This window comes from Pan paniscus, chromosome 7, assembly GCF_029289425.2.
Source record: "Pan paniscus chromosome 7, NHGRI_mPanPan1-v2.0_pri, whole genome shotgun sequence".
Classification (NCBI taxonomy): Eukaryota; Metazoa; Chordata; class Mammalia; order Primates; family Hominidae; genus Pan; species Pan paniscus.
Window position 1 is genome coordinate 134,351,816 of NC_073256.2, and position 13,194 is coordinate 134,365,009.

A 13,194-nucleotide genomic window follows, 5' to 3' on the forward strand; every position below is an offset into this window, starting at 1 on the left:
GTATGCTATCTCTTGCCTTTTGTTTGTAAAGTAGCAGAAGCCAGATGATTGTCTTTATATCGTTCTTTGCCATGGCGCTCAGCTGTTGGTCATTAGCTTGCTGGCCTGGCATCCTGTAAGCTGGGACACATGAGAAAGCAGAGAAACTTTTCTGAGGGCTGAGGCTGCCCTGCAATCTCCACTTCCCTTCTTTCCAGGATTTCTAAATAAGCTGGAGCAACAGTGTGACATTGTAAAGATCTATGAAATGGGAGCGATCAAACTGGTGCCAGCTGGAGGGGAAAATGAGAAAATAATTATAACCTAAATTATGCATCGGGGAAGCAGTAGCTGGATAAAATGAAGAAAGTAAGATGTTCATAACAATAGTGGGAGAGAGAGGGCCAAAAGAAGAGACACTAAAAACAGTTTTGCGAGGAAAATATTGTGCTTGGGTTTTTCAAATGACACAATTTCTCACAGCTTTAATTATGTGGGGGATTAAACCACGTTAGCAGGAAATGGGCTTTCACCATATGGTACTTGTTTAGCACCTACCAGTGAATAGATGCCAAATTAATTATGACAATTAGAAGCTTTGCATAGGTTGTTAGGCATTAAATTCCTTTACAGGTGGCCTGGATGAATCCGCATTTTGTTTGGCTTGCCAAATGACTTCTGCTGTAACAGGTGCTTCTGCAACTCCCAGCCTGGGGACAGATCAGAGTCCTCTGTGGGTAACCCCATGATGGCTGAGTCTAAACGAGTGTAATTATAAGAATCTCATCTCCCCTGCTCCCTTCCTGGCAGGGCCTAGGGTCCCGGCACAACCATCAGCTCTATTTACCGCTGTAATCACTGCCAGAATCCCTCTGTGCCTGGAACCTGGCACGAGGCCCTCCAGTGCCAGCTGCCTTCTCTCTTGGTTGCTTTCACTGTTGCTGCCGCTGCCATTGCCGCAGCCTCTGTTTCTTTTTTGACCATGTCAGTAACGAAGGTTATGGTAGGGTGAGAAATACAGTTAGGGTGACAGTTGAGTCTGTGCCACCTTGCCTACCTCTCGTCTGGCAGCCTCTTGTTCCATCTGAGCTGAGTGCTGGGCAGTAGGATTCAGATGGGTGGACACCTATTACAGTAGCCTGTGTCAAGCACTGCTTCTCAGGGGGCTGTGTACCTCTCATCTGCTTCCTGATTCTGACATTGATGCATATTGGGGGTGAGAGGGCTTCACCTCTTCCTGAGGGGCAATAATGTCATAGTCTTTCTCTTCTGGGACCAGTACAAGAGGGATCTGTTGAAAAGTAATAACGATGAAACTAACAAAGGAATCAGCCACCACTCCCGTACCAGCCATTGTGCCAAGAACTGTGCATGTATCAGCTTATTTAATCCTCACAGTGACTTGTAGGTGTATAGGACCTGTTTTTGGAGCTATTTGAACTTGGTGTTTAGTCCTGGCTCTGCCACTTACCAACTATATGACCTAAAGCAAATTGCTTTAAATTCTTTAGGTCTCTCTAAGGAAGCCAGTGAAAATGGGACCTGTCTTATTTAAATCTTAAGTAACTCAAATCAGGTTTGGGAGAATGAGTTAATGGCGAATGAACTTCTACGTCATGTGTTTATTCCATATCTTTAGTTTCATATGATCTTACTACCTTTTTGGACTGATACTTTCCCTGCGCCCTTCTCTTCCTCACATCTTTATGTCTTGGTGACGCTCTGCCACCTGCTCGCTGTTAGGATGTTGTCTCAGAGTTCCCTCTGTGGATTCAAAAATTGACTTAGCAAACATGGGAATAGGCAGCAGGAAGATAAAAAGTGAATAGTCGCTGCTACTTGCCAACCCCTGAATCTGCCTGGCATGCAGCACTATGTATGTTTACAACGTAATTGTCCCAACAAAACTGTGAGGTTGGAACTATCACACTTCCCATTTTACAGAAGAAGAGAGTGAGTACTGGAGAGGTGATGTAATTTATCACGATCCACTCAGCTAGCACGTAGAGATGTCAAGATTCACATCTGATGTTTGGAGTGGTCTGGCTATTAGGCCCCTCCCAAACTAATGAGAGAGACCTGGAACTAGTGAGTAAATTCAATATTATAATAGAAGAATGTATGAATTGCTAGGACGGATGCTTTTTGCAGGAGTCAGACAATGAGGGTCTCATTGAAGACATGCCTCCAAGTTATTACTTGGTGTCCACCTGAAAAAAAGCCCTCACATCCTGTCTAAACTAGTTGAGTGATCTTGGATAAATTACTCCACCCTATTTAGCCTCATTTTTTTTCATTTGAAAATGAGAGAGATAGTGGAAATGCCCCCTAAAACATTCCTCTAACTTAGAGCCTCTATTCTATTCTAATCCTGCCTGCTTGTAACTGGACCCTTCAATCACTTGCTCCTGACTTGCCAAGACTTTCTGATTCCCGTTACAGCATGATGGACAGCTGACCATTTGTCCCTGGCCCCTGGCAATGAAGTAGACTCTCCTGGTCTCAAACCTTACCTGATCACAGTGTGAGCTGACGCAGCCTTGATGATGACAGAAAGCAATTCTTGTCACTCTTGGATGCCCCTCTGCTCTTTTCACCCACACCATGACTGCAGCCAGGGGCAAATGTCACATTTGCACTTCTGAGGCAGACAAGCATCACTTAGAACTTTTACGTGTTATGATTTTAGAGGCAGCCTGCTGTGGCAGACGCTGCTGGCTGAGAACCGCGCCTTGTGCAGCCTCTGCGGCCGGATGGTGGAGTTGGAATCTTGGCTCCTTCACTTCCTCACTATGTTAACACTTCTGCAGTTCAGTTTGCTTATCTGTAAATGATTATGAATCATACTTACCCCAAGAGTTTGTTATGAGGATCTAGTGGACTAATACACATAAAGTGTTTAGAAGCATGAAAATAGTGGCTTATTTTTACAACAGCCAACCCAACAAGTGTTTTGCTCATCCTTCTTGCCTGTTGGAAGTGCCCAATTCCAAGATAGGAACAGAGATGATAGCTTCACTTTTCCCAGTCCCTCTTGCAGTTCAAGATGGCTTTTGAATCCAGTTGTGTCTGATAAAACATAAAGGGAAGTTTACTGGGGGGTTTCTGAGAAACAATTTTTTCCCCTTACATGAAGAGAGATAGAAAATAAGGTGTCTTCCTCCCTATCTCTTTTTTTCTTTCTTCCAGGTATTTTCACATGCAATTGTAAAGCTTGCCTATGCTGCAGCCACCCTGTGACCTAGGTGGGAAATATAGGGGCACTTTGAAGATGACAGGACAGAAAGATGAAAAGCAGTGTCTTCAATGACATCAATGAGCTTCTGTCCCCACCCTGCAACTGCCTACCTATGGCTAGTCTTGTTCTGTGAGACAATAACAATAATAAAATCCAATTGTTTGAGGCACTTTTATTGGGGTATTCAGTTTCTTGCACCTGAAAGCACCCTAACTGATAACTTAATCCCCCAAAACCTCCTGCCACAAAGGTTTGTGATAGTGCATCTCTGATGGCAACTGTACATATCATTGGAAACTATTGGCACAGGACTTCAGAGACATCATTAGGTTGCTTAAATGTTTCATACATGCCTTTGGCGAGGATGAATTCTATGCAATCATGTGTCCAGAATTTGGTGGGTTCTTGGTCTCACTGACTAAGAATGAAGCCACGGACCTTCACAGTGAGTGTTACAGTTCTTGAAGACGGTGCGTCCAGAGTTTGTTCCTTCTGATGTTCGGACATGTTCAGAGTTTCTTCCTTCTGTTGGGTTCGTAGTCTTGCTGGCCTCAAGAGTGAAGCTGCAGACCTTCGCAGTGAGTGTTACAGCTCATAAAGGCAACGCGGACCCAAAGAGTGAGCAGCAGCAAGATTTATTGTAAAGGGGAAAAGAACAAAACTTCCACAACAGTGAAAGAGAGCAGAGCCGGTAGCCACCGCTGGCTCTGGCAGCCTGCTTTTATTCCCTTATCTGGCCCCACCCACATCCTGCTGATTGGTCCATTTTGCAGAGAGCTGATTGGTCCGTTTTGACAGGGTGCTGATTGGTGCGTTTACAATCCCTGGGCTACACAAAAGTTCTCTAAGTCCCTACTAGATTAGCTAGACACAGAGCACTGATTGGTGCGTTTACAAACCTTGATCTAGACTCACGGTGCTGATTGGTGTGTTTACAATCCTTTAGCTAGACATAAAGGTTCTCCAAGTCCCCACCAGATTACCAAGATACAGAGTGCTGACTGGTGTGTTTACAAACCTTGAGCTAGACAGAGTGCTCTGATTGGTGTATTTACAATCCCTTAGCTAGACATAAAGGTTCTCCAAGTCCCCACTAGACTAAGGAGCCCAGGTGGCTTCACCTAGTGGATCCTGCACTGGCAGCAGGCGGAGCTGCCCACCAGTCTCGCGCGCCCTGCGCCCGCACTCCTCAGCCCTTGGGCGGTGGACGGAACCGGGCGCGGCGGAGCAGGGGGCGGCGCTCGTCGGGGAGGCTCTGGCGGCGCAGGAGCCCACCGCGGGGGTTGGGAGGAGGCTCGGGCATGGCGGGCTGCAGTTCCCCAGCCCTGCGCCGCGGGGAGGCAGCTGAGGCCTGGCGAGAATTCGAGCGCAGTGCCGGCACTGCTGGGGAACCCGGCGCACCCTCCGCAGCTGCTAGCCCGGGTGCTAAGCCCCTCACTGCCCGGGGCCGGCCGGCGGCTCCGAGTGCGGGGCCCGCGGGGCCCGCGGGGCCCACGCCCACGCCCACCCGGAACTCGCGCTGGCCCGCGAGCGCCGCGCGCAGCCCAGGTTCCCGCCCGCACCGCTCCCTCCACACCTCCCCACAAGCAGAGGGAGCTGGCTCCCGCCTTGGCCAGCCCAGAGAGGGGCCCCCAGAGCGCAGTGTCGGGCTGAAGGGCTTCTCGAGCATGCCCAGAGCGGACGCCGAGGCCGAGGAGGCGCTGAGAGCGAGAAAGGGCTGCGAGGGCTGCCAGCATGCTGTCACCTCTCAATAGGAGATCAGTTAATGCATACTGAAGGAAGGCTTGTTGGAGAAGAATCCTCTCCTGAACCCTGTGGAGACTCTAGAATCCTGCGGTAAATGTTCTAATTATTGAAAACATTTCCCAATGCTCACCTTCATTAAGGATGTTCTAATGCCTAGGAAACCTACTACCTATCTGATTCTGTCAGAGAAGCCATTTTGTTTTTTGGCAACTGGAAGCAGTGGGGATGAAATATTTTCCTAAGGCGTCTCAGGACTGAACTGGCAGCAAAATAGTAAACTGTTTATCAGCTCTTAAATTTTTATACCAGGGAGGTTTAGCAAACTGTCAGAAAACAGCCTGAATTGAATTTCTATAATTACTGCTTCCAAATTGGTACTGAGGGTACTAGTTGCTCTAAACTTCTACAGGATTCAGTCTGGGACTTTTCATGCTAAGAAATATCTCAAGATTTTAAGGTGGGATTGTCAGGGTCAGAGGGCAATGTCCTCTGAAATCCACCAGTATTTTACTGGACTTTACGGTTTACAGTTTACCAGGTACCTTACAGTTTACCAAGTGCTTTCCAGTTTATAATTTACCAGGTGCTGCCATAGCTGATAGCTCGTTAATCTTACAGTAACCAGCTGAAGTAGGTGTGCCTTGAGGCTATTGAATTTTAAGAAGCATCAAAAAAGCCTGCTTGTCTAACTTTGGAAATATCACCCTCATGCTGTCTTCCCAGGATGTCTCTCTCCCTAAGTAAGCGATGTTACTTCCTGGAGGGAGTGCAGTGTTGGGAATCTGAAGACCCAGCTTTGAGCTGAATTTGCTTTGTGATACCTGGTGAGTCATTGTCTCTGGGCTTCAATTTTCTCATTTGTAGAAACTTGTAGAGTAAGGCATTGAACTCATAATCATCTTTAAGATTCTTTGGGTTAAGCATGGGCATCTCCTGCTAATGGTTTTAATTTGAAACAATGTTGTTACCAACTCATTAGTGTGAATTAACCTAGGTGGTGATACTAAAAGGTTGAGCTTTATTTAAAGTGTGCTTAGTGAGCAATTAAACAAGGGAAGCTTGTTTAAAAAGAAGAGTAGAAAAATACTGAAATTAACACCTTTTGTCCCTGGCCCCGGGCAAGGATTACTATCTGCTCCTCCTCCCAACCTTCTCTTGGCTATGCTCCAAAACGCCTTCTCTCTTGTAGCACATCCGATGTAAGTTTGCTTCCTATTTACTCCCTTAGCACTCAAGTTTCCCCTATGACAGCATCTACCACATGTATCGTAATACCTTATTGAATTATCTGTTCCCCACCCCGCCGTCTAGACTACAAGCAACATGAGAGCCCAAATCCCATCTTCCAATTTTTTGGTAATTCCTTGTATTTTTATAATTTTGCCTTGGGTTAACTTTATTGAACAGCATGAATCTAACAGTGCAAATTTGCTGTCTCTTCCTGTCATTCATTCAACATTTTTGTTGTGTCTACGGGGTGCCAGGCACTGTTCTAGGTATGTGTTGAGCATCAGTTTTAAAATAAGCATCTTTCTGGATGCTGAGCTTAGGACAATAAACCTGAAAAGATGGGATTGGGCTCTCATGTTGCTTGTAGTGTAGATGGCAGGGTGGGGAACAGATAATTCAATAAGATATTACGATACATGTGGTAGATGCTGTCTTAGGGGAAAGTTGAGTGCTAAGGGAGTGAATAGGAAGCAAACTTACCTTGGATGTGGTACAAGAGAGAAGGCGTTTTGGAGCATAGCCAAGAGAAGTTTGGGAGGAGAAGCAGGTAGCAATCCTAGAGAGAAACAACAGCTCATAGAAGGTGCTAGAGGTGAGCAAAGTCATCATCTGTATTAGGGGGTAAAGAAAGCTCAATATAGTTGGTGCTTAGAAGAAAGAATGAAGGTGTTAAGAAGTGTGGCTGAAGTGGTTGACAGAGGTGGACATATCATGACAGGCCTCACAAGCCATGCTTTGGGGTTCAGACTGTATCCTAAGAGCCTGGGTAAACCATTGAAAAATATTTTAAAATTTAACTTGTATTATAGCAATACTTGCACATAGTATACAAATAATTAAATAATTCTAAAAGTCTTACACAAAAATTATCAGTCCCTTGAAGGCATCATGGCCCCTCACCCCAAAGACAACTACTTCCAATTTTTTTTTTTTCGAGACAGAGTCTCCCTCTGTCACCCAGACTGGAGTGCAGAGGCATGATCTCTGCTCTCTGCAACCTCCGCCTTCCGGGTTCAAGCGATTCTCCTGCCTCAGCCTCCCGAGTAGCTGGGATTACAGGTGCTCACCACCACATCTGGCTAACTTTTTTGTTTTCTTAGAGAAAAAAAGTAGAGACGGGGTTTCACCATGTTGGCCAGGCTGGTTTTGAACTCCTGACATCAAGTGACCCACCCACCTTGGCCTCCCAAAGTGCTAGGATGACAGGCATGAGCCACCGGGCCTGGCCACTTCCAATTCTTTTACCTTCTAGATAATGTGAGTAAGCATCTTTGTTTTATAGATTTTAGACATTATGTCTTCCTATTATGACAAAGGAGAATTTTATTTATTTATTTATTTATTTATTTATTTATAATGTCAATTTTTATTTTAGATTCAGGGGGTATATGTGCAGATTCTTTTTACCTGGGTATATTGCGTGATGCTGAGGTTAGGGGCATGGTTAATCTCAGCACCGAGATACTGAGCATAGTGCCCGGTAGTTTTTCAATGCTTGCCTCCCTCCCTTTCTCTCCCCTTTTAGTAGACCCCCATGTCTATTTTGCCATTTTTGTGTCCATGAGTACCTAAAGTTTAGCTCCCACTTATAAGTGAGAACATGTGGTATTTGGTTTTCTGTTCCTATGTCAATTTGCTTAGGATAACAGCCTCCAGCTGCATCCATGTTGCTGCAAGGACATGATTTTGTTCTTTTTTATGGCTACATAGTATTCCATGGTGAATACTTACCACATTTTTTTTCAATCTAATCCATCGTTGATGGGCATCAAGGTTGATTCCATTTGACAAAGGAGAATTTTATATCTCTTATGCTTTCTCTTCCTAATCCCTTTATTCTTTCTAATACGACTATTTTGTATTTTTCTTACATTTCTATTTATAATTTTAATTATTGTTCCATGCTGAGTCAAGTAGTGGACTGTGATTATATTTTCTTCTTGTATAAATCTTCATTTCCTTTGATGTTGATAATTACATTGCTTGTTCTGCTTAGCTTTCTTTGAATCTTTGGCCGAATCTTCTCATATCATTCCACAGCTCTGTAAAAACACTTCTACTATCATCTCATCTCTACTTCCTGTATTACCTGGAACTTGAAGCTTTCTAGGGTTCTATGTGGGCAATTTTGCTTGCTTCTTATGAAATTCTTAATTTGCAGGCACTCATGTCTGACTTTCCCTGCTCTGCTTGGTTTTGTAGCATTTTTCTATCAACTTTTTTTCTTCATCTCGTTTTCTGTTTTCCCCCATTTCAAGTTCTATTGATTTCTAATTTAATCAAAGATGAAATCTGAATTCCTGTTTCTTTCTGGAATAGAGTTCCAGAAGATCTCTACTCCATCTTAAAACGAATTCATTCATGAGATTTAAGTAGAAGATTCTCATATTTGCTTTGAATAAGCATCTCTCTGGCAGCAGTGTGGAAAGAATGAATCTGAGGGGAGTTGGATTAGGTTTAGGGCCAGCAAATAGGTCAGACGATAAGAGACTGGAGTAGGGTGGTGTTAGTGAGGATGCAGAGAGTAGTCCTAACTAAGAAATAATTAGGAGAAGAATAATCAATAATTTTTGGTAAGTAATTGGATGTGGGAGTGAGGGAGAAGTTGGAGATAAGATAATGAAGATAATGCCCTCATTTTTAGCATGGAAAGATGAGTAGATGGTAATATCATTTATGACAGTAGAGGGCACCAGAAGAGGATGGGACTTTGGAATGGGGAGACATGAGAGTTCAGTTTTGGACTATTGAGTTTGAGGTGTCTTTGATACTTTTAAGTAGAGACATCAAATAGGCAATATTAAATGGCATTTGAAACCCATGGCAGTGGAAGAAATTAACTAAAACCAAGAGGAGAGAAAAGAGGAATTGGATAGAATCATCATAAATGTCAACATCTGATGGCTGGGCAGAAAAAGAGGACCCTACAAAGACGTCTGAAAAGCTATTAAAGAGAGAGAGAGTATGGTGTCAAAGAAAACTAGTAATGAGGGCTTGTCTAGTGGTCAAGTATGATAGACTAAAAATATCTTTTAAATTTAGTGACATAAAGGCCATTGAAGACCTTGGAAAGAACAATTTCTGTGGAATGGTAGGTGTAGAATCTGAGTAATAATGGGTTAAGGAGTAAGCAGGAGATGCGAAAATGAAAACAGTGAATGTATAACATTCTTTCAAATAGTTTGGTTTTTAAGAGGAAAGGAGGAGATAGCTCAGTAGCTAGGCAAAAATGTGATGTCAAGTTTCTTTTTAGTTATTTTTTCTAAGTGAGATATTTGAGTGTGCTTAAATGTTAATGGATAGCCAAATAAGAGTGGAGATCAATGATGTAAATAAGAGTAGAAGTCAGTGATAGAGTGAGGGCCTTGAGAAAGTGAGAGGGAAGGGTCTACAAAGTACAGGTATAAAGCTTAAGATCGGAAGAGGAACACCACATCCATTGTTATAAGTGGGCATGGTAGAGGGCCAGGTAAATGTATCAGTTGATGAAAAGTTGAGAGAATTCTTGATGGCTTCCGTTGTCTGTGAAGTAGTAAAATTCAAGGATTCAAGGTTGTGTGCCTACAGTGAAGAAGAAATAAATGATGGGATCTGAGATCTGAGGAAAGTGGGAACAATTTGAAATAGCTGGTGTATTGGGTTGAATAGTATCCTTCCAAAATAGATGTCCATCTAGAACTTCAGAATGAGACCTTATTTGGAAATAGGGTCTTTGCAGATGCAGTTAATTAAGATAAGGTCATTTTGGGCTAGTGTGGGCCCTAAATCTGATGACTAGTGTCCTTCTAAGAAGAGAGAAACAGTGACACGGATGCAAACAGTGGGAAGATGGCCACATGAAGACACAAAAAGATACACAGAGAGAACACCATGTGAAGACAAGAGAGTGGAATGCTGCACCTACAAGCCAGGGAATGCTGAGGTTTGGCCGGGTGCGGTGGCTCACACCTGTAAACCCAGCACTTTGGGAGGCCGAGGTGGGTGGATCACTTGAGGCCAGGAGTTTGAGACCAGTCTGACCAATGGGGTGAAACCTTATCTCTACTAAAAATACAAAAATTAGCCAGACGTGATGGTGCATGCCTATAGTTGCAGCTACTTGGGAGGCTGAAGCACAAGAATCGCTTGAACCTGGGAGGCAAAAGTTGCTGAGATCATGCCACTGCACTCCAGCCTGGGTGACAGAGCGAGACTCTGTCTCAAAAAAAAAAAAAAAAAAAAAAAAAGACAGAAATGCTGAGGTTTGTTGGCAACCATCAGAAACTAGAGGAGAATTGTGGGACAGACAGATTCTCCCTCAGAGTGCTCAGAGGACTAACCCTGCCAACTCCTTGATTTTGGACTTCAGGTCTCCAGAACTGAGAGAGAAAAAATTTCTCTTGTTTTGAGCCATCCAGTTTGTGGCAATTTGTTATGGCATCCGTAGGAAACAGGAAAAAATGGAAAATGAGAGTGCACTACCAAAACTCAGAAAGATTATAAGCACTGTTGAGAACTTAGTTGAAGTTGGTGATCGTGAATTTATGTTGGCAATAAATGTACAGCAGCCCAGGATTAACTGTGAAAGGTGAATAGATACATTAAAGCAGGATTCATATTCTGTCATGCATAAGCAGACTATGGACAAGGTGGCAATAAAACTGAAAATATTTCAACAGAATGGATGCAAAGATGATGAAATAAAGTGTGCTTTGAGTAAAGATTAAAGACTTAAGGTGACTGGAGGCAGGCAGCAGAGGGGTTCAAGGGACAGGCTGAAAAATAGCTATAGTAAGAGAAATTGAGTAAGAGTCAAAATAAGAGGTTAAGGTGAGAGAGTAAGATGACTGAGTTTGTGAATTCCTAGCTGAAGCATTTCTAGGCCATGACAGATTCCAGGATGTAACTGAAGTGTGGTAGAGATGACATTTCGATTTCATCAAAAATGAAAATTTCAGGGCCAGAAATTTAGATGGGTCATCTATACTATAGTAAAAACTTCACTTTCTGGTGATTCTTATCTTTTAGTAAAAATGATGCTTACAACGAAAATATAATTCATTGGATTTAAAAGCATGTTAAAAAAACAGTGTATATCTATATAATAGAAATTCATATCTACTAAGGGGATGCCATAAAAAAATCAATGTGATAGTCTCTCTCTTATTTAGTCCCATGGAGAATTACAGAAAGTGGACTTCATGTTTTAAATCAATGAAATGCCAACTTAAATGAAGTTGAGTTATATTTTGAAACTTGAATTAAGTAATCCTGAAATGTTTCAAAATTAAATTCATCATCAAGGCACCGAAGTAAAAATGTTAAAATATAATAAATCTGTATCTTTCTGTCAGAATTACAAATGACTGGTACCAATTACAAAGTGGTCAACATCTTATTCATAGGCCTTAAAGCATACCCAAAATGACTATCATTGGCTATGTGATCACATTTTCATTTAATAAGTGACATGTAGAATAATTTTGACTCAAATAGTTTCAATACTCATGATATGAGTGCAAAACAAATATACAAACACTACAGATTATCATCTGTACAACATAATTAAGAAAGACCCTGTCAGGGTACAGATGGTCTTACACATAAAAAAGTGGCATTTTTTATATTTCTTTACTTATAAAATCATCCTTCAACTCATGGGAGTAGTTAAAGATACTGAGATAGCTATTTTGTAGGTGAGAAGACATAGGGCTAAGATGATAATTTCTTTCACATAGTTAAAGGGCTATTATGGGCAGCACCATTCTTTTTTTTTTCTTTTTGAGATGAAGTCTCGCTATGTAGCCCAGGCTGGAGTGCAGTGGTGCCATCTCCTGCAACCTCCGCCTCTTGGGTTCAAGCGCTTTTCCTGTCTCAGCCTCTCGAGTAGCTGGGATTACAGGCATGTGCCACCATGCTCGGCTAATTTTTGTACTTTTAGTAGAGACAGGATTTCACCATGTTGGCCAGGCTGGTCTGGAGCTCCTGACCTCAAGTGATCTACCTGCCTTGGCCTCCCGAAGTGCTGGGATTACAGGCGTGAGCCACCATGCCCTGCCTAGACAGCACCCATTGTTAAACTCAGGCAGTTAGCCCCTTGCCCCTGCAATGGGTCAACATGATGCCCCGAGGAACTCTGAGACTCAAAACTAGGGGACTGTCTTGAGACTCTGGCCCTAGGACAGTGACTTGGTGAGAGGATCATTCTTGCTGAATGGTGAGGTATTTCTATTGTGGGATTGTATGATATTGGCCAACTAGACTGGTGCTGACATGCTGATTTTGGGTGATATTTATTCCCATCAGAAAACAGGAAGTATCTGGGGCACTGGGCAACCAAAAATCAATAGCCATGCACCAGCTTTTTCCCTTCATGGTCTTTTTCTTACCATGGTGAACATCCAGTCTATAGCACCTGAGGGCAGCCCTGTGTCCTCCCACCACTGTCACCCATCTTCCCCACAGGATCTATGCCTCGTGTCAGGGAATCATCCAGATTTGACTGTGCCTATCTCCTTTGAGTGCTTTCAAGGCTTCTATTCCATGATTCTAATGTGCCTTTGTTAGCAATATCGCTTATTTTCTTCAACTGATGTTGAACACATTGTGCTCTCCCAAGCAGGTCTTACGTCATGCCACGTCAGGGCTGGACCGCTCTTCTTATTCTGCACATGGGCCCTCACTTAGGCGGGGGTGCGGTCAACGTTGAAAGAGGTTACATTTTAGGAATGTGGTGGTTATGGCCTTTTCTAGTGCTCTGCATTGTTCTGTATAGACCCATGTTTCCATCTGGTATTATTTTTTTTATGCCTGAATTATTTCCTTTAACATTTTTTTTTGTAGTGCAGGTAAGCTGATAATGAACTCTTTTAACTTTTGTATGCCTGAAAAAGTTTTTACTTCTTTTTGTTTTTGAAATATATTTTTATTAAGTATAGACTTGGGGCTGACAGTTTTTTCTTTCAGTGCTTTAAAGATGATTCTTCACTGTCTTCTTGCTTGCATCATTTCCAGTGAGAATT

General features: G+C 42.9%; 1 protein-coding gene across 3 annotated transcripts in view; it reads left to right on the forward strand.

Annotated features, from left to right (window-relative positions):
- Nucleotides 1–4,884: 4,884 nt before the first annotated feature.
- Nucleotides 4,885–13,194, forward strand: part of SLC30A8 (solute carrier family 30 member 8) — a 226,930-nt gene continuing 218,620 nt past the window's right edge. The window contains exons 1-2 of one of the 3 annotated variants that reach the window (XM_057303084.2): nucleotides 4,885–5,053; nucleotides 5,687–5,787. The gene's annotated coding sequence lies outside the window, so the exon portion shown is untranslated. Of the gene's footprint in view, nucleotides 5,054–5,147; nucleotides 5,788–13,194 lie in introns of those variants that run through there. The other 2 variants (XM_063606462.1, XM_055116878.3) reach the window with 2 other exon arrangements.